Here is a 16011-nt window from a genome sequence, read left to right as displayed (position 1 = left end):
TAGACAAAGGGAAATAAATACACAATGTTGCTCCATCTAAGTAACTGACAAAACAAAAAAACCCTCTCCCCTTCTTCTAAAATTAAATTTCCCATCATTTCACCGTGTTTCAACATTTGCCTTTCTTTATATGAATGCAAGGTCTTTGAAAAAGTAGGTTCTTAGCATCCAGAAGTTATTTTCTTAAAATCTGAAGGCTGTTCTTCACAAAGAAAAAGTTGGAAAAAGAATTCACACATTTCAGTGAATGTTACAGTTTTTCAATAAAGTAAATTCCTGACTTCACCCATAAAGCAGAAGCAGAGAATAGGAGAGCTGAAGAAAAATTTACTTAATGTTTTGCACTAATAATGACTAGAAAGTAGTTTGTCTAAGCGGTAACTACATATAAAAGTTTAAATTACTGGAAGCTGTATCAGCTACTCACTTAATACAATATTTTGTTGAATGCTATTATGTGAATAAATTGGTGGAAGATTATACGTTTACTACCCACCTTCTGCCTTACAAGAAATTATATACAAGATTCCTCACATTTAAAAATGATTTTATTTTTTATTAGCCTATGACATCAAAAAATCTTTTTTGAATTATACCTTTTTTTGTTTTTTCCTTTTTTTTAGATAGGCTGATTTGGTAAAGACCCCCTAATTTAAAGTATTATCAAGACCTTATTTGCAGAAGATTTGTTCCTTGCAAGACTAAAATAAAAACATCGTGCATCTTTCTATATTAAAAACTAATACCGTGGCCTAAGAGCTAACTTTACATGCCGAAGACTGGAAAACATCAAAAATTTGAACAAAAGATAATGAGGGTTCATCTAATTTAACTACATAGGAGGGGGAAAAATACTTTATTTCAGGTGATTGATAGTTCCAGTAAACTTGCAGATTTAGTTTATTGTTGAAATTCTCACTGCTGCAGAGGTTTAGGGAATGATTTTACTTCTCTGTCCCCTAATTCAAGTCTTATGACATTACAGGAGTAAAAATACAGTTGTTTTGCAAGTCCCAGTTACATGCTTGGGCTGTATGTTATGTAAATAAACAAACTACAAATATAATTGCAGATGCTGTCAGAATAACTACTGACTTCAATAAGGAGTAGTATGTAGAAAAACTCTGCTGCAGTATTTAATCATCTACTGTAGCCTGCACAAATGCATGTGAAAAAAATACCTAGCTTGGAACTCAGAAAAGTTCTTAACCACTGAAACAAATTCTGTACAATTAAATTCAAAGTCCTCATAGCAAAGATGACTTTGAAAAGGCTGTCCTTACTTTTCGATCACTAAAGTAAATAGACGTGAAACCATGAAAGCCAAAATATTTCATGTGGGTGAACGGTAAGAGAAATGTCCATGTTTTCCTAGAATACAATTCCCAAAAGAAGGATCTTTCCCTTTTACCATCGATACCTCCACTTAACAAGATAAATAAAGGAGAAATGTACAGAGACAGTGCAAGTCTTTCTGCATCCAAAAAAAAAAAAAAGCAAGTACTTTCCCCTATGTATCAGTCCTGACAAGTAAAGAGGAAAAAAAAAGATTTTAAAAGATACTTGGATATTAAGCTGTGTGTTGTATCTGCCAGTGAACAAATAAAGGTCACATCAGACTGTGCAGTGAATGTTAATTTCATTTAGTGAAAAAATAAAAATAAATAGATACAAATGACCCTGTAGACTATAAGAAAATCCTATCTGAAAAGCTTATTAAGACTCATTTGTTATGTTTTCCTCCTAATTGCTGGAATTAATAGTAATAATATATCCTACAGTCCCAAGATTAATGGGACATGGTTCCTTTCTTTGTGTATACTTTTTTTCCAGCATGAAACTATTGCTAAAACCCCATTTTAAGAATTTGTTTCTAAGAATTTGTTTCATTAGGAAAGCTTCAAACACGTATGAATGAATTGAATAAAGTGTTACCTTTATATATAACATAAGAATATATGTGTGTATGTACATACATAATAAATATATACAAAACCTTTAAAAAAAAAACAAACTTCTCCCCTTCTTGGTTGAACATATCGATACAAAAAGAGTAGGATAAAGATGAGCATCTTGCATGCTTGAAAAATGGTTGTAGAACTAAATGGCTATTCCTGTGTCTGCCAAAACTTCCATCAGTATCCTGGGAAAAACATTTAGTGATACAAATGCAAAAACGTCGCTATTAATCGTCCACCTTCTTGCAGGTAACTACAGCAGTAAAAATCTCTACCTCTTCCATAATGAATTGTTTCTCAAAGACATGGTTTTGTTATACCTAAATAACACTTTCTTTAGGCAGATTCTGAAAAATATAAGCAATCCAGCATGTCTCTATCTTCTGGTAATGAGTACTCCCTACAAAGGGCATGAAACTGCTACTTTCTTGGCTGAGCTGGATTTTTTTTATTATTTTTTTTTAACCTCAGGTTACACCTAAATGATGGCAATTGCAAACAGCAGAAATTGGACTTGGCAGAAAATTCTCCTTACTAGAGGTGTGTGGTATTTAGTGCCTAGTATTCATTCAGAAATATTTCTTTTTTTTTTTTTTTTCCCTGACTCAACACTAAACAAAATCATTTTTAGAGCAGGAGACAGTTTGTAGCTTGCAACCACCGTTGGATCTGCGTAAAGAAGGTAGCTGTTTCAGTCCTGTCAACAATCCCTTTTTAATGTTTTCACTAAAACCAGAAAAAGCAAAAAGAAATGGGAGGAAATACCAAAACTCACAAATTAAAGTAAATTTTCAAATATTAAGATTGCTTGCTTTAAATAAATAAATAAAACTTCCATTAGCTATGTCATGACCTTAAAATAAATGCTACAGCAATGGTAATTGTGTAATTACATTACCAGACTTTTCCTTCTCCTTGATTCATTAATCTAAGGACCTGTTGCAGAAATATGGAATTAATAAGTAACTGGCTTATAAAACAGTTTTATGTAATTTATTTGCCAGTTCATTAAATAGAAACAATAAAATAGAAATAAGAAAAGCAGCACAGAGAGGGGTGTGTTGTGTGTTTTTTTCTGACTATATAGGCAATTTTACAGAACATGATGGATTACTTTTTGCTTGGCTTCTTTGCTGTTAACACCAAGAATATGTATTAGTGAGAAAATTATTACATTTGCATTGTTGTGGGGCCCTGCTATAAACGTTACGTTAACTCTCTACCCACACTCACATCAGGCATAAAAGGCAACAGCTGTCTCTGACACAACAGAGTGCTCTGAGGATGCAAACTGATCTGTTTGTCTAGAAGAGTCGATTTTCTCACTAATGTCCCTGAAATTCTCGTGGTGTTTCACACACACATACCCTGCCTTTCCCAGGTGGGAATAACACCCAAATCTAAACCCTGGTTAAAACAGCCTAAGTTTTTGGTTGGTCATGAAAAAATGTGTCAATATAGGTGTGATTTCAGGTTTATCACCTACCCTGCTCCGTGTCAGTACAGCTGGTGGACCTCCTGGGCCATTCTTTGTGCTGATGCAGTGAAAACTCCGAAACCAAAGCTATCAAGCAGATATTCTTTATTACAGCACCGGGTGTGGTGGGATCACTTCACCTACTACACACACCAAGGGTTACTGGCAGTGTGCTGGTATTAGTGAGATATACAAATATTCATTTCATTTCCCATAAGTCTCTTGCATATTCATCAGGTTTCCAAATAATCATTAACATAGGTTCCCTGCCCCTATTCGCATGGGTTCTGGAGTCTTTGGATGGTCATCCAGTGTGCTCTGGTGGTCTTTTGATGAAGGCCAAAAGTCTTCCTCACTGCTAAGCTTCTGATATTATATACTTGCTTCAAAACATAAAAGACCAAGTCTCCAGGTTCACGAGGCATCTCCACATCATCTGCCACAGGCACAGCTGTTTGCGAAGTGCACATCTAGCTACGCCCAGAAGGAATACAGGGTCAGGCATTCACACACCTGCCTTCAGAAACCATTTCCACAGTTTTGCTGCTCTATTCATACTTTGTATTTCTGTGTGAATCCCCATCCCCACTACTCTTCTTCTAACCAGAGCCATTCATCAGCTTCACCATCCAGATCCACAGTGCTAGCAGGCAATGGCAGCTCAGGCTAATGAACCATTAATTCTAATCAAAGACATTTGCTGTTTCCTTTCCATTAATTTTGTAAATAATAAAAAATAACCCTTTACCATATGTCAGGAATCTGCTTGTGTTAAAGGTAGACTCCAAATATTTTCCTCTGATAAAACGTGCGTCACAATGGACTAAAAGACACCACAGCACTCACCTCCTGTTAAAAATCAGAAGTCCACTTTATGTGCACTTTGGGTCCCAAAGAGATATACTGGCAGGGTAATTGCCCTTGATAAATTGAATGGATGAGAAACACTAATGTTTAGGACATGATACGACTGGCTTCCAGGACTAGCTCACCACATAGTATTATGAATTGACTCATCTAGTTACATGTACAAAACAGTACACATTTTTTCAGTGCTTTCAGAAGCCAGAGTCAAATCAAAGTCTTTGCCAAGTTAAACAGCTCTTGAGTCAGACCTCAAGGTAGCTGTCACTGGGCTTCAAACACACTTAGTGTCAGTATTCCCTGCTCTCCACACTCCACATGAATATTAGAAAAGAAGGCAGTTCTTCAGGTTTGGCTTTTTTTTTTTTTTTTTTTTTGTTATAGAATTATATCCTACCCTAGAAACAGAAATCCTCTGCAGAAAAAAAATCCTCTGCAGAAGAAAAGTGCTTACAAGCAGAGGCTGATAAATGAATATGTGATGGGAAGGGCTCTGGGAGATGCAGCCAGGCTCTTCTCTGTGCTATGCAGTGACAGATCAAGAGGCAACAGGCAAAAAATGAAATACAAGAAATTCTATTTAAACATCAGGAAAAGCTTATTTACTTATTTATTGCTGTGAGGGTGTCACACACTAAAACATTTTCCTTAGAGAGATTATGGAGTCTCCATCCTTGGAGACATTCAAAATCCAATGGGACGTGGCCCTGAACAAGCTGCTCCAATTGACACTGCTTTGAGCAGGGGGAGGTGGACCAAATAAATCATCTTCTAGCCTCACCTTTAAAGCACGGAATGATTTTTTTTAACACCAGTTTTAGGATTATGTATATACAAATATAAAACAGACCACCCACAGCCTTCATATTTTGCGCTACTGTTCTAGAGAAAATATAACCTCACTGTGACTTGAAACAAAGAAAAAAAGAATGCATCTTTCACGGGAAAAAAATGTAAATTGTATCATGTCAGCTGGAATGCTGAATTAAATTCCAAAATTCGGACAAACACAACCTCTAACAGTCATTTTGAAGTGACACACTGCACTGCTGTAAAAAGGTCCTCTTCGGATTACACTGGATTTTGAATTCAGAAATTTTTGTTCTCCTTTTCTTAAGTTGAAATCTGCTCATTCCTATGAAAAAACATGCATGGAAAGACATTTTTGCAAAATGCTTTAAACCCCCTTTTCAGATGCTGGCCAGCTCTCACTTATATCCCCATTGTACAATGCTGGAGGACAGTGTGAAGGCTGGAAATCTGTTTTGAGGTAACACAGGAGTCTCATGCTGGATAGGCTGTTAGGGTAATGCAACCACAGCCCATTTTGTAAAGCCCCATAAAACCTCTCTGATGTGAGAGTTCACTGCGGTGAAGTTCTCCAGCTCTCCCTAATGATGATCTTCCCACACTGATTTACAGTATTAGAGCTGTAAAGTGACAGGGCTACATTCCCCAGAGTTACTCCCAAGAAAAGTTGGTGTAATTCCACAGAAGTAGAAACAAAACTGGTGTGAGGCCAAAAGCAGGGCATTGGGATTTTCCATTAACAAAAACATTGCTCTTTCCCCATACGTTTTAAAAATAAACTGTTTATAGCTGCATGTTAAAAAGAGACAGCAGTTTTCACCAGGAAAACTTTGTTCCCTGGATCCCTGCCATAGCTCACACTCTATTAGGAAATCATTTAAAATATTAATATAGTAGTTTATCCTAGACATTTGTGTAGACACTGAGCTCAAGCCGTCATCCTGGCTGTTTGTGCCAAGTGCAAGTCTGCACTGGCTCCTTGGAGAGTCTTTGCTAAGCAGAACTGAGCAGGGAGGGGGGAGCACAAAGAAAAATTGCTGCTTTAAAGGAAAGAGGGAAAGACAAAGGGTTGGAGAATGGACAAAAAGATCCAAAGGATCTTTTCTTCCTATGACAGTCTTCAGAACGTAAGGGGTCATGGCTTTTAACAAAGCCTCTGGCTTTCTAAGCTAGCACTGGGTTTCATCTGTGTCCGTCCCATCCCTTCTGCTGCTCACAGGGGAAAGAAGATTCTCAGCAATTCTACACCCTAGCCTTGTTCGGGAGAAAGAAAAGCTGTCTTTAATTTCTTTGTGTTGGACTGGCTCTCAAGTTGACCAACAAACTGAAAGTTGCTCTATGTGAATGCTAAACAGTAGTTCCCAGCACTGCCACATCCATCTCTGCATCTAGGCTAACCAGGCTAGAAGATTATCACCAGTCACACAGGATGTGTTTTCTGCCCAGGAAATCTAGCAAGCAGGTTCTGTAAATGCTGCTATCTATCCACTTCACTGCTACAGGGCTTTTCCCTATTATACTAGATTGGTTTCCTCCTGGGAAGAGGATGCTGAAGTGTCACTAGAGGGATTTTTTTGACCTTTTACTGGCTTCTTCAGCTCACTCTGTCAAACACACTCACACACAACTACAGTTTCAACTACACCACCTGGAAGCTAGTGTTAGTAGTCAGCAATACCTTAAACACTTGAACCAACCTAACTGATTTACTCTGCCAATATATAAAAAAAAAAATCTCCATGAAGTTTTGTTGTGTGTATTCCTCACATCCACCTTTGCTGCCATAGTTCTGGACCCAGGTGAATGGATGTACCAGTAAAAAATAAAAAGGACGCTAAAAACCCAATGAGATTATTGTAGTTTAGTTTCCACTACAATATGGAAGCAAAAGTTTTTTTCCCCTGTTATTTGTTATGCACCAGCAGAGCCTTAGAGGAATTCAAGTTAGAATTCAAGAATAAACGCTGCTTAAAGGCATTGGATTAGAAAACCAAAAATGTCTTAATTTCATAGCACTGAAACGAACTCCATCCGATCATAAGGCAAGACACCACCTGAGTTTATTTCCTCTTTTGCAGAAGTGGATAGTCTGCCTTTTTTCCCACTCCTATCTAGATAGGTTGTAAAGGTTAAGGGCATGAAGTCACTTCTAGAGCTTGTTTTCAACCATCTGTAACTTCACGCTGGTTGTTCTGGTGCTTTCCTACATAGTGTGAAAATGAAACAGAAGCGCCCCTATTCTAACTGGTTAATTCAGCAAAGAGAAGTGAGAGACAAAACTTAAATTTTGACTAGCCACAGTTTCCTCTGAGTTAATTTACCTAGCACAGATACTGAAGCTGTGTGGGAGAGAAAAAGAATGGCACAGGGGAAAAGAAAGCAAAGGCCAGATACTGAATGACATTAAAAAAGCCAAGAAAAAAGTAAAAATTTTCTGGTCACTTCTGATTTAAAAATACACACATATATATTATTATTATATATTTATATTATATATATATACACACACACACACGTTCTAACGTCTGACTGCTGTGTTCATTTGGGAAACTGAACTTGAATATCCTTTGTAAATAAACAGAATTACACAGCTCTTGCTTTTCCCTTCCCCCTGATTCCTCTCTCTATTTGTTCTTGAAATGGGAACAACATACAAGATTAACAAAATACAAACTACAGTATAACAGACATGACTGTGGGTGTCTCTGCCTGATCACATTAGAAAAAATCACCAGAGCAGCATGGCAGTCAATGTCAATGCTCAATTTGTCCTCATCCGCCAGATCTAGGCTGAATGGATTAGCTAACCCTAACTCTGTTTTACCCAATATAATCCAGAGGCACAAGTAATGCGGAGAAAGAAAATGCATGGAGAATGTGTGACCTGCACTGTCAGCATAAAATACACAGCAACAGCACACAGCAGTTTGTAATAGCAAGGAAAACAGCAGAGCAATATAATACTTTGCTGAATAAGAGGCATTCATTGTAATTATTAATGCAAAAAATGAAGGTTATTACCATAATGTGACTCAAGATGCATCTGAACAGGGCCCCCTGAGGGAAACAACTTGATGTATGTTTACAATCAAGCATACTAAGGTAACAAAAGGACACTCTAGCTAAAGAGATGTATTTATCTGTGCAGCATTTAAAAAAAGGCAAAGATGAAGAGCAACTTCTAGATAAATCATCATCTTTCTAGGAACGCAGTCTTTGCCCTCAACAGCAGATCAAACTGTCTCGATTTATAGTAAGGTCGCACCTATAAAGAGTACACAGAGGATTAATAAATAATTAATGGCTGTTACAGATAAGAGTAGTGCTTTAAAAGCACATCAACAGCAGTTATTTTAGGTGGTTATAATCAGCTTGCAGCTCCACAGAATGTTTAATCATTTGCTCACATATTTATCATTTACTGAACCTTTAAAATATTGTCAGCAGGATCACGCTAAAAGACTGAGAAAGTCCCAGACCGTGTTAGGAAAATGGAGAACAACGAGCATAAACGACGTGCCTCCAGTTCAGGTACAAGAGCTGGGAAATAAAACTCAACTCCTGCTACAGCCTTCCTGACACTGTGGTAGATCTGGTTCAGTCACAGCTTCCTTCCCCATCATACCTTCAAACCTGCTTGTAGAACAATTTATTTTTTTTTTAATGAACATTCTTATGCATGCTGTTCAGGCCACAGCCAGTGTCAAAACATGCCAGTGCATTATCATATATCTGAGAAATTAAAAGTTATGAACAACTTAGTGAAATGAATTTGACTTCGTGAAAACCACGCTGGGAAGTTGAAGTGATTTGTTTTGACAAGTCTTCCACCTAAAACTTTCTCTAAGCCTACACCTTCCTGGGGAACAAATTCAGACAAAAACATGTTTTCCAAAGAAAAAAAAACTGTCCATGTCCAAAACATTTGTTCTGCTGCTGCAGCGTGCAAAACTGGAGGAGGTTCTCAGCACATGCTTTAAGATGTTACTGTCACTGATGCAGCCTGTCTGCTACGAATCTGTGGGGCAAGCAGTGACCTGAAGTCCTCTGTCCATAGGCTGCTGCTTGCCTATGCCTTGATTTTCCTTTTATGCTCCAGCACATTGGCCTCTCTCAGCCAACATTGATAATTATGGGAGCTCACAGCTACCTTTCTGTAAGCAAACACATGTTTGTATCACACGCTTTTCAGAGGAAAGGTACCTGCTGTCCCACTTCGTAAAAAGTGCTTGGTCAGAAAAAAAAAGTGATTTCAGTGCCTTGATCCAAATTAACAGAGTTACCTGACCTCTTTTGTCAGTCTACCTAGATAAAATAGTTTTCTTCACAATGAGATGAGGATTTTGTCAGGTTTTTAGCTCTGTTAATAAAGTTTATTAGTTAAAAAAATCATTTAATATGATAAGGGGAATCACCGTAAGTGCTCTTTAGGCTGACAGAAGCCTGTAGGCACCATGAGCATTAAAACATATTAAACAGCACAAGCCCAGGAGCCCTCTGGAGTTTTCTTTGAGTGTATTACTTTTAAATTAGAGATCTGAAATTTTCCCTGTTGAAGCTGGACAGAAAATAGCTGTGCTCATTAAAAGAGGGGGAACTGCTAAGTAGTTATATAATCAACAATATGTAATTAACAGAGAATTATAATAGCAGATCTAACAGTGAGCTGAAGTTGTGTGCCATGCAGAATGCCAACTGCTTTGCAGCCAGCTGCCCTTTATGTCATTCCCCTTGTTCAACCGTGTTGCACAAGCCATAGATCCTAACACTGCTGTGCTCCTCAGGCTCTTGGAGCCTTCCCCCTAAAAATTTCCATGTGCTTTTGGCCACCATAAGAGCATGCTGAGCAATGTGAGGAGTGTTGAAGTAGTCCACTATTTAGATCTTTGGATTCATATGAAAAATCTGACTATTCACATGAAAAATCTCGTGTGCAGCACATGAAGACTCAACATGGAGGCGTCCCCAGTTCATACCAGTCATTTGCAGGTCCCTGTCTGTGGCTGAGCACAGTCTATTTATTGATGGGGGGTCAATGAATATAGCTAGCATGGAAAGCCAGAAACCCAAAGGCAGACAGAGCATCTGCCATATCCAATCTGAACGTCAGAAGAGATTTGAATGCAAGGACAGACCTCTGAGTGAATGTCAGAGGAGAAAACAGCAGTATGGTATGTGACACGAGAGATGGAAATCCAGCTTCTCATGCCATCAGGGAACTGGAACAAACCTCACTCAAAGATACTCCTGCTGCATAAAAACTGACGTTACTAAGAATTAGATACTCAAGTGCTTAAAAAAAAAAAAAGTCTCTTAGTCCTTCTGTACCCTTTTCTACCTTATAGATAGGAAATTAATCTTTTTCCTAAACCATACAAGTGTCACCTCTGACAACAGGGAGCGATGTACACCAATACCACCGTGGTGATGAGAGTCAACCCAGAAAGCAAAACCCTGGGACCAATACCTCTGTGCCATTTTGTTTTAAGGCTGCTGCACTGTGTTAGCCGGAGGGCACCACATGGAAATTTATTCCTTGAATGAATGAAACAGTTTACAGCAGACAGGTTTAGCTATGCCACAACCGTTCAATGGAAACCTTTACAATTTGGGAAGAGTCACTGTTAATAGCTCTAAACTATATACAATGCTCTGTTGCCTTTGTCCTGCCATCCTCCACTTCTACCTGCCCTACAGGACAGGATCTTAGTCGACAGCAGGTATACAAACAGCCATAGGAATCCACAAGCATCTGGAGCTGCACATTTGTCTTTGAAGGAAGGGATATTGTGGAAAGGAGAAGCACAGCTTTTCTATCTCCTCAAGTGCAACATGTTCAAGCTTTCTGGGATTCAGTGCTTCTATTCCATCCTTCATCCCAGCTTGTTTGCTGCCAAGACGAGCAGAAAATAACAGTAATTCTAATTGATAGAAACAAAAGGTATGACTAGGAGTTCACTAACCACTGACATCAGAAGTGATCATCTACAATGAACAACACCACTACTGAACCACCATAAACTGCTTTTAAGCTGCCTACTAGTGAATATGTTTATGAAATAAATTTCTCTCCTCCATTAACCAAGCAGACTGACAAGCACATTATTTACCCTGTGCCTGGATTTCACACTCCAGGAGATATAAAACTACCAAATTTTTACTTTATATTTCTCATCATATTTAAATACAAATACACCAGAGGCATCCTCCCTGTGTTTCCTGAAACAGGGCTGAATTTGTTTGCTTCAGCTGCCTCTGTAGAGTTCTCCTGGTGGTGTACACATCTTCCAGTTTTAAACTTTTGCTTTTTCAAAACTGAGAGGTCGCTCACCTGATCTCCTCCTTACTGCCTTCCCTAGAGAGATGGGATACTGAGATTTTCAAGTACATTCAAACAGCAGGTAGGAGTCCTGATTGCATGGTATTTTTCCTTAATCACTAGTTGACAGTATTTCCTTATATACCAGCCCACTTTCCCAAGGTTTCTGACTCTTATTGGCTCCAACTGGAATTTTGGCTGCTCTGGGAATCAATTCCTAACTTCAATAAAGACAAAAATGAATAACAGGCTGCAAAATAAACAACTCAGCCATGTTGCAAAATTCTCTTGCATATTTCTTCTTTTACTTTTTACTTGATTGTTCTTCCACCCCAGCCTAATCAGGCAATCCCAGGTAGATATTCGGTGCATTTTCAGTTTGCTTATTTTTTTTCAGTCCATTACAAACCTCATAGTTACCAAGGTATACCAAAGCAAATAAATAAGAGCTAGTATTAATCAGTTAATGAGCATTCCAAACAGCTCTTTTAAAATTCCTGGATGCGAAGCTATTTGTATGAATCAAGACACACCTGTTCAATACAGACTCACTCATGACAAGAAATTAAAGGTCCTTATGCTGCAAGAGGTCCTGCCAGAACATGTATTGAATCCTAGCAAGTCCCAGGGGTCTTGATCTGGCATTAGTGAATGGCAGGCAAAAACTAGGACTTAGAATTACTGTTACTTCCCGTTTGCTCCTTTTAGTGATTATTTAATAACAAATGTCAATGTTGCAGTAATGCAAATGCCACATGCTGCATTGAAAAGCATTTCATCAACTGCTTTCATATGGGTTTAATGATGAGGATCAGACAATTTTAGCTTTCCACGTTAAAACAAAATTATGTATTTTATTTTATACTTCAAAAACTCATTTTTTCCCCTTTCCTCAAGTGTTTTTTTTTTAATTGCTTCTGAAATAGCACATTGACATTTAACCCTCTTGTTCAGTCTCATTTTCCACCTTCTCTGTTTTCACACACAATTGAACTGACTTAAAGCAAAATGGAATTTATTAAGCCGAAGACAATGTGGGTAATCAACATAATGCACTGTCTGCTAATCCCTGGTTACTCCATTTTTTACTGTTTATTTGACTTTTGGTCTACATTGTTTAGAGCAGAGGATATGGATTTTCTTCACTGAGAAGAGTCATTCAATCTGAAAATGTGTGCAATGTTCTGCATGTTGCACGCACAACATACCAGCACAGCACTCAATAAGAGGACCATCAATCAAATGCATGCAAGGAGTTCTAGTTCTTCAGGCTCTCAATATTCCTCTTTTAACAATCAGTTAAAGCAGCAGCAACATGAGGTGCTGCATAAACATACCTAGCAAAAGCATGGTCAAAAGGTTGTGAATATTCATTTCAAGAAGCACACGCGGGTCCCAGCTAAGATCTGTCTACAATGATTCATTTATGCATGTAGGCAGAGATAACCTGCACAGCAAAGGGCTTACAATTCAAGATCTCAATCCCAAAAAGACCCCAAAATATGATTTACCATGCAGACCCTGATTCACCCCATCCACCTATCCCACAGCACTGCTATCTCAAACATCAGCAGCCTAACGTTCTGGGATGTGTGGGACCATTTTTGCAATGAACTTTATGTGAAAGATGCTTTGGTACGAACAACTGTTCAACGCAGTAGTGCTGTTTTACTATTTTGAATTTATGCTGCAGTAGTAATCAGTCTTCCAGTCTCTATAGACTAGACATTGCAGCAAGTAAAAGAAACACAAACTGAAATGAATTGCAGCCAGCAAGCCCATCTTCAAAGAACAAAAATACAATGATAAAAAAAAAAAAAAAGTGTTCAGTGCCCCAGACTGTTTACTTCAGTATATAAAAGCAAGAAATCAGTCCTAATAGTAAAAATCCACCCTACAACTCAATATTAGCTTTCAGAAACACAAGTAGGGCAAAACATGAAACTCTAAACAAAATCCTACGTTTGCCTAATTTCCCCATGTCAAGGCATTTACCCTCACAAGAACAGGCAAACATCTAACCCAAATTATTGCTGTTTTGTAGGAGCCCAAATATGAAATTACAAAACAACAGGTTCAGTCATCTGAATAATCAACAAGAAAATTAAGAACAGCTCTTTTACACATATCTGATTGCAGTAGCTGACAGTACTTTCTATAATGCAGCATGGTCAAAGGGGAGAACATGCTATTATTTATACAAGATAAACAAGAAACTAAATTGGAACATTACACTAAAGACAGCCTGCTGGAGATATTTAGGCCTTTATTTAAGGAACAATATTTCTATTTATACTTCATTTCTCTTTGTTTCTTTTCTACCTGACAGGCCATTATGCTTCATTCTGCTCTCTGTTCCAGAGCACTCTTCATTTAAAGGAATCCAGAGCATCCTAAGTAGTGTTAGTAAAGAAGGATAATTCCACACACCGTGCAAAAGGAGAATGAGCATTCACTCTCTGCTCACATTAAGGAGTTAAGGGAGAAAGCTTCCATTCTAGAGTCATAGTTTTAAGCAGTAATTCAAGAGGCATTATGAGAGGTAGAGAAGAAATTTCAGTGACTTTCAACAGAAGTTCATTATCTAACATTATCTTTTAAGTCCTAACAGGCCACTAATTTCCTCCTATCTCAGCTATGCATCTATAGCATGGAAATAATGATTTTTCCCACTTCAGAGTTCTTCAGCAGTTGCAATGCACTTTGCCAACGCAATGAGGAAAGCAAATCCTAAATAAGTCTACTGCATTTGCATAGTAAGCCTCCTAAAGTCATTTAGACATTTTAAAAACAGGAAAATTATACACTTGATGCAGAATCTTCAACAAAGCCAGGAAGGTTCCAGTGTTCAGAAACTGTTTTAGGTTTCTGGAACTGGACATGTGGCTATTACTGGCCTTCAAAAAACTTATGTTTCTTCCAGAGGAAAAATGAAATGCAACAAGACAGCTCAGCATTCTTCCATAATCTTCATGACTGATAAAACATTTGAAAAGGAATGTAACTGAGGACATGTTCTTCAAATTAAATATTAGCAGCATATTTGTGAAGAAAACTTACAGAATCCTCCGCATGTCCAGCTCTCTACAAGCTAAATTTGATCTTGCCTGAGAGATAAAATTGAGCGGTCCGATATCTTTAATCTATGATTTAATAAACCCATTTTTCCTCAAAGGGATAAGCGAGCCTGATTGTATTTCTGTAGTTTGTCAGATGTGCTTTTTTTTTTTTTTTTAGTGTGTGATGTTTTTAGGTTTATGGCATCTTCCACTCTACTTCTCTACTTTAAGCCAAGAGACAATGTTTAATGACCTTGCCATCCATACAGACATAACTGACATACAATATGCAGACTGCATATAAGCAGTTTTATGTGTTTTGACTTTTCTAGCAAAGGCATTAATGCAATTTTTTTTTCATTAAACAACAACATAAGATGAGTTAGTTTCCTGGAAAAAAAAAAAAAAAAAAAGGACAAAAAACCCACAGATAATCAAGTTTCTGCAGTTTAATCCAGTGAAAGAATATGAAGGTCACCCTGCTGGACAGAATTCATCCTTGGTTGGGTCTCCATACTGTCAGCTTAAGTCCAAATTAAGTGATTAGCCACATCTGGGTAGCTCTATCCACACAATGGTGTCCCATTAAGCTCAAAAAGGCTATTTAAGAAGCTTTGACTGGTGTTTCCTTCTTCCACCTCTTTGAGTCCCCAAATATTGCCTTTACATTTTCTGTTTTATTCAGAAGTTCACAACATGTTTGAAATGCTCATTTCAAATGTTATTGCTTCACTGTCATTCATGACATTTGTAATACATTGTTATGCGCATTCAGCAAATGTTCCTCACCATATAATTATTGCTATTCTCAGGAGAGGGGAAAAAATCATATATGTACGCATGCACAAGAATTCCTGTAAGAATGTATTGTCTTTTCTATTATATTGTTAATAAGAAGATATAGAAGAGATGATGGAGCTTTAGGCAAACAAGACCACACAAATCAAATTGCATGTGTTGGCAGTTCCCATCTCAGAAGAACTTACACATTTTCTCTTTGAAAAGGCTTATTTATTAAGCCAGTTCGGCCCAATTTTTTTATTTTTTTATTTTTTTTTTCTCAGAGAAGACAGTGCTGTAAAACAGTCATAATTCACAGTTTGGGCTCTCTGAAGATTTAAGCAGAAGTACAGTACTATGAACTTTTTGGTCTTCCCCCAAGTGTGATTTGTGCTGAGTCAAGTCACAAACTAGGACAGTTATCCAAGAAGTCCACTTTTAATTCTTAGCTCCTACAGAAAGCACTATAGTTTGGATGGCTTGCAGAAGTTTTCATTTTCTATCGTCATTTCTGAGCAAAATCTCCTCAGCAGTTTCAATTGCAAACATTAAAACTCTTCACTTCTTCCCAAAACTACTTCATCTTACTGTCTTCACTGTCAGTCCTGGTGCTACTACAGGAACGTGAGAGAGATGAAAAGCCTGTGAGACCTGAATACACTCAGTGCCTTCCAGCATAAGGATCTCAAGCACTTCTCAAGATACCTTCATGCCTGAGGAGTCTTTCCTCCATTTTGCCTCTTG

Source organism: Anas platyrhynchos, chromosome 23 (genome assembly GCF_047663525.1).
Source record: "Anas platyrhynchos isolate ZD024472 breed Pekin duck chromosome 23, IASCAAS_PekinDuck_T2T, whole genome shotgun sequence".
In the NCBI taxonomy this organism is placed as follows: Eukaryota; Metazoa; Chordata; class Aves; order Anseriformes; family Anatidae; genus Anas; species Anas platyrhynchos.
Note: the sequence above shows the minus strand (reverse complement) of the source record.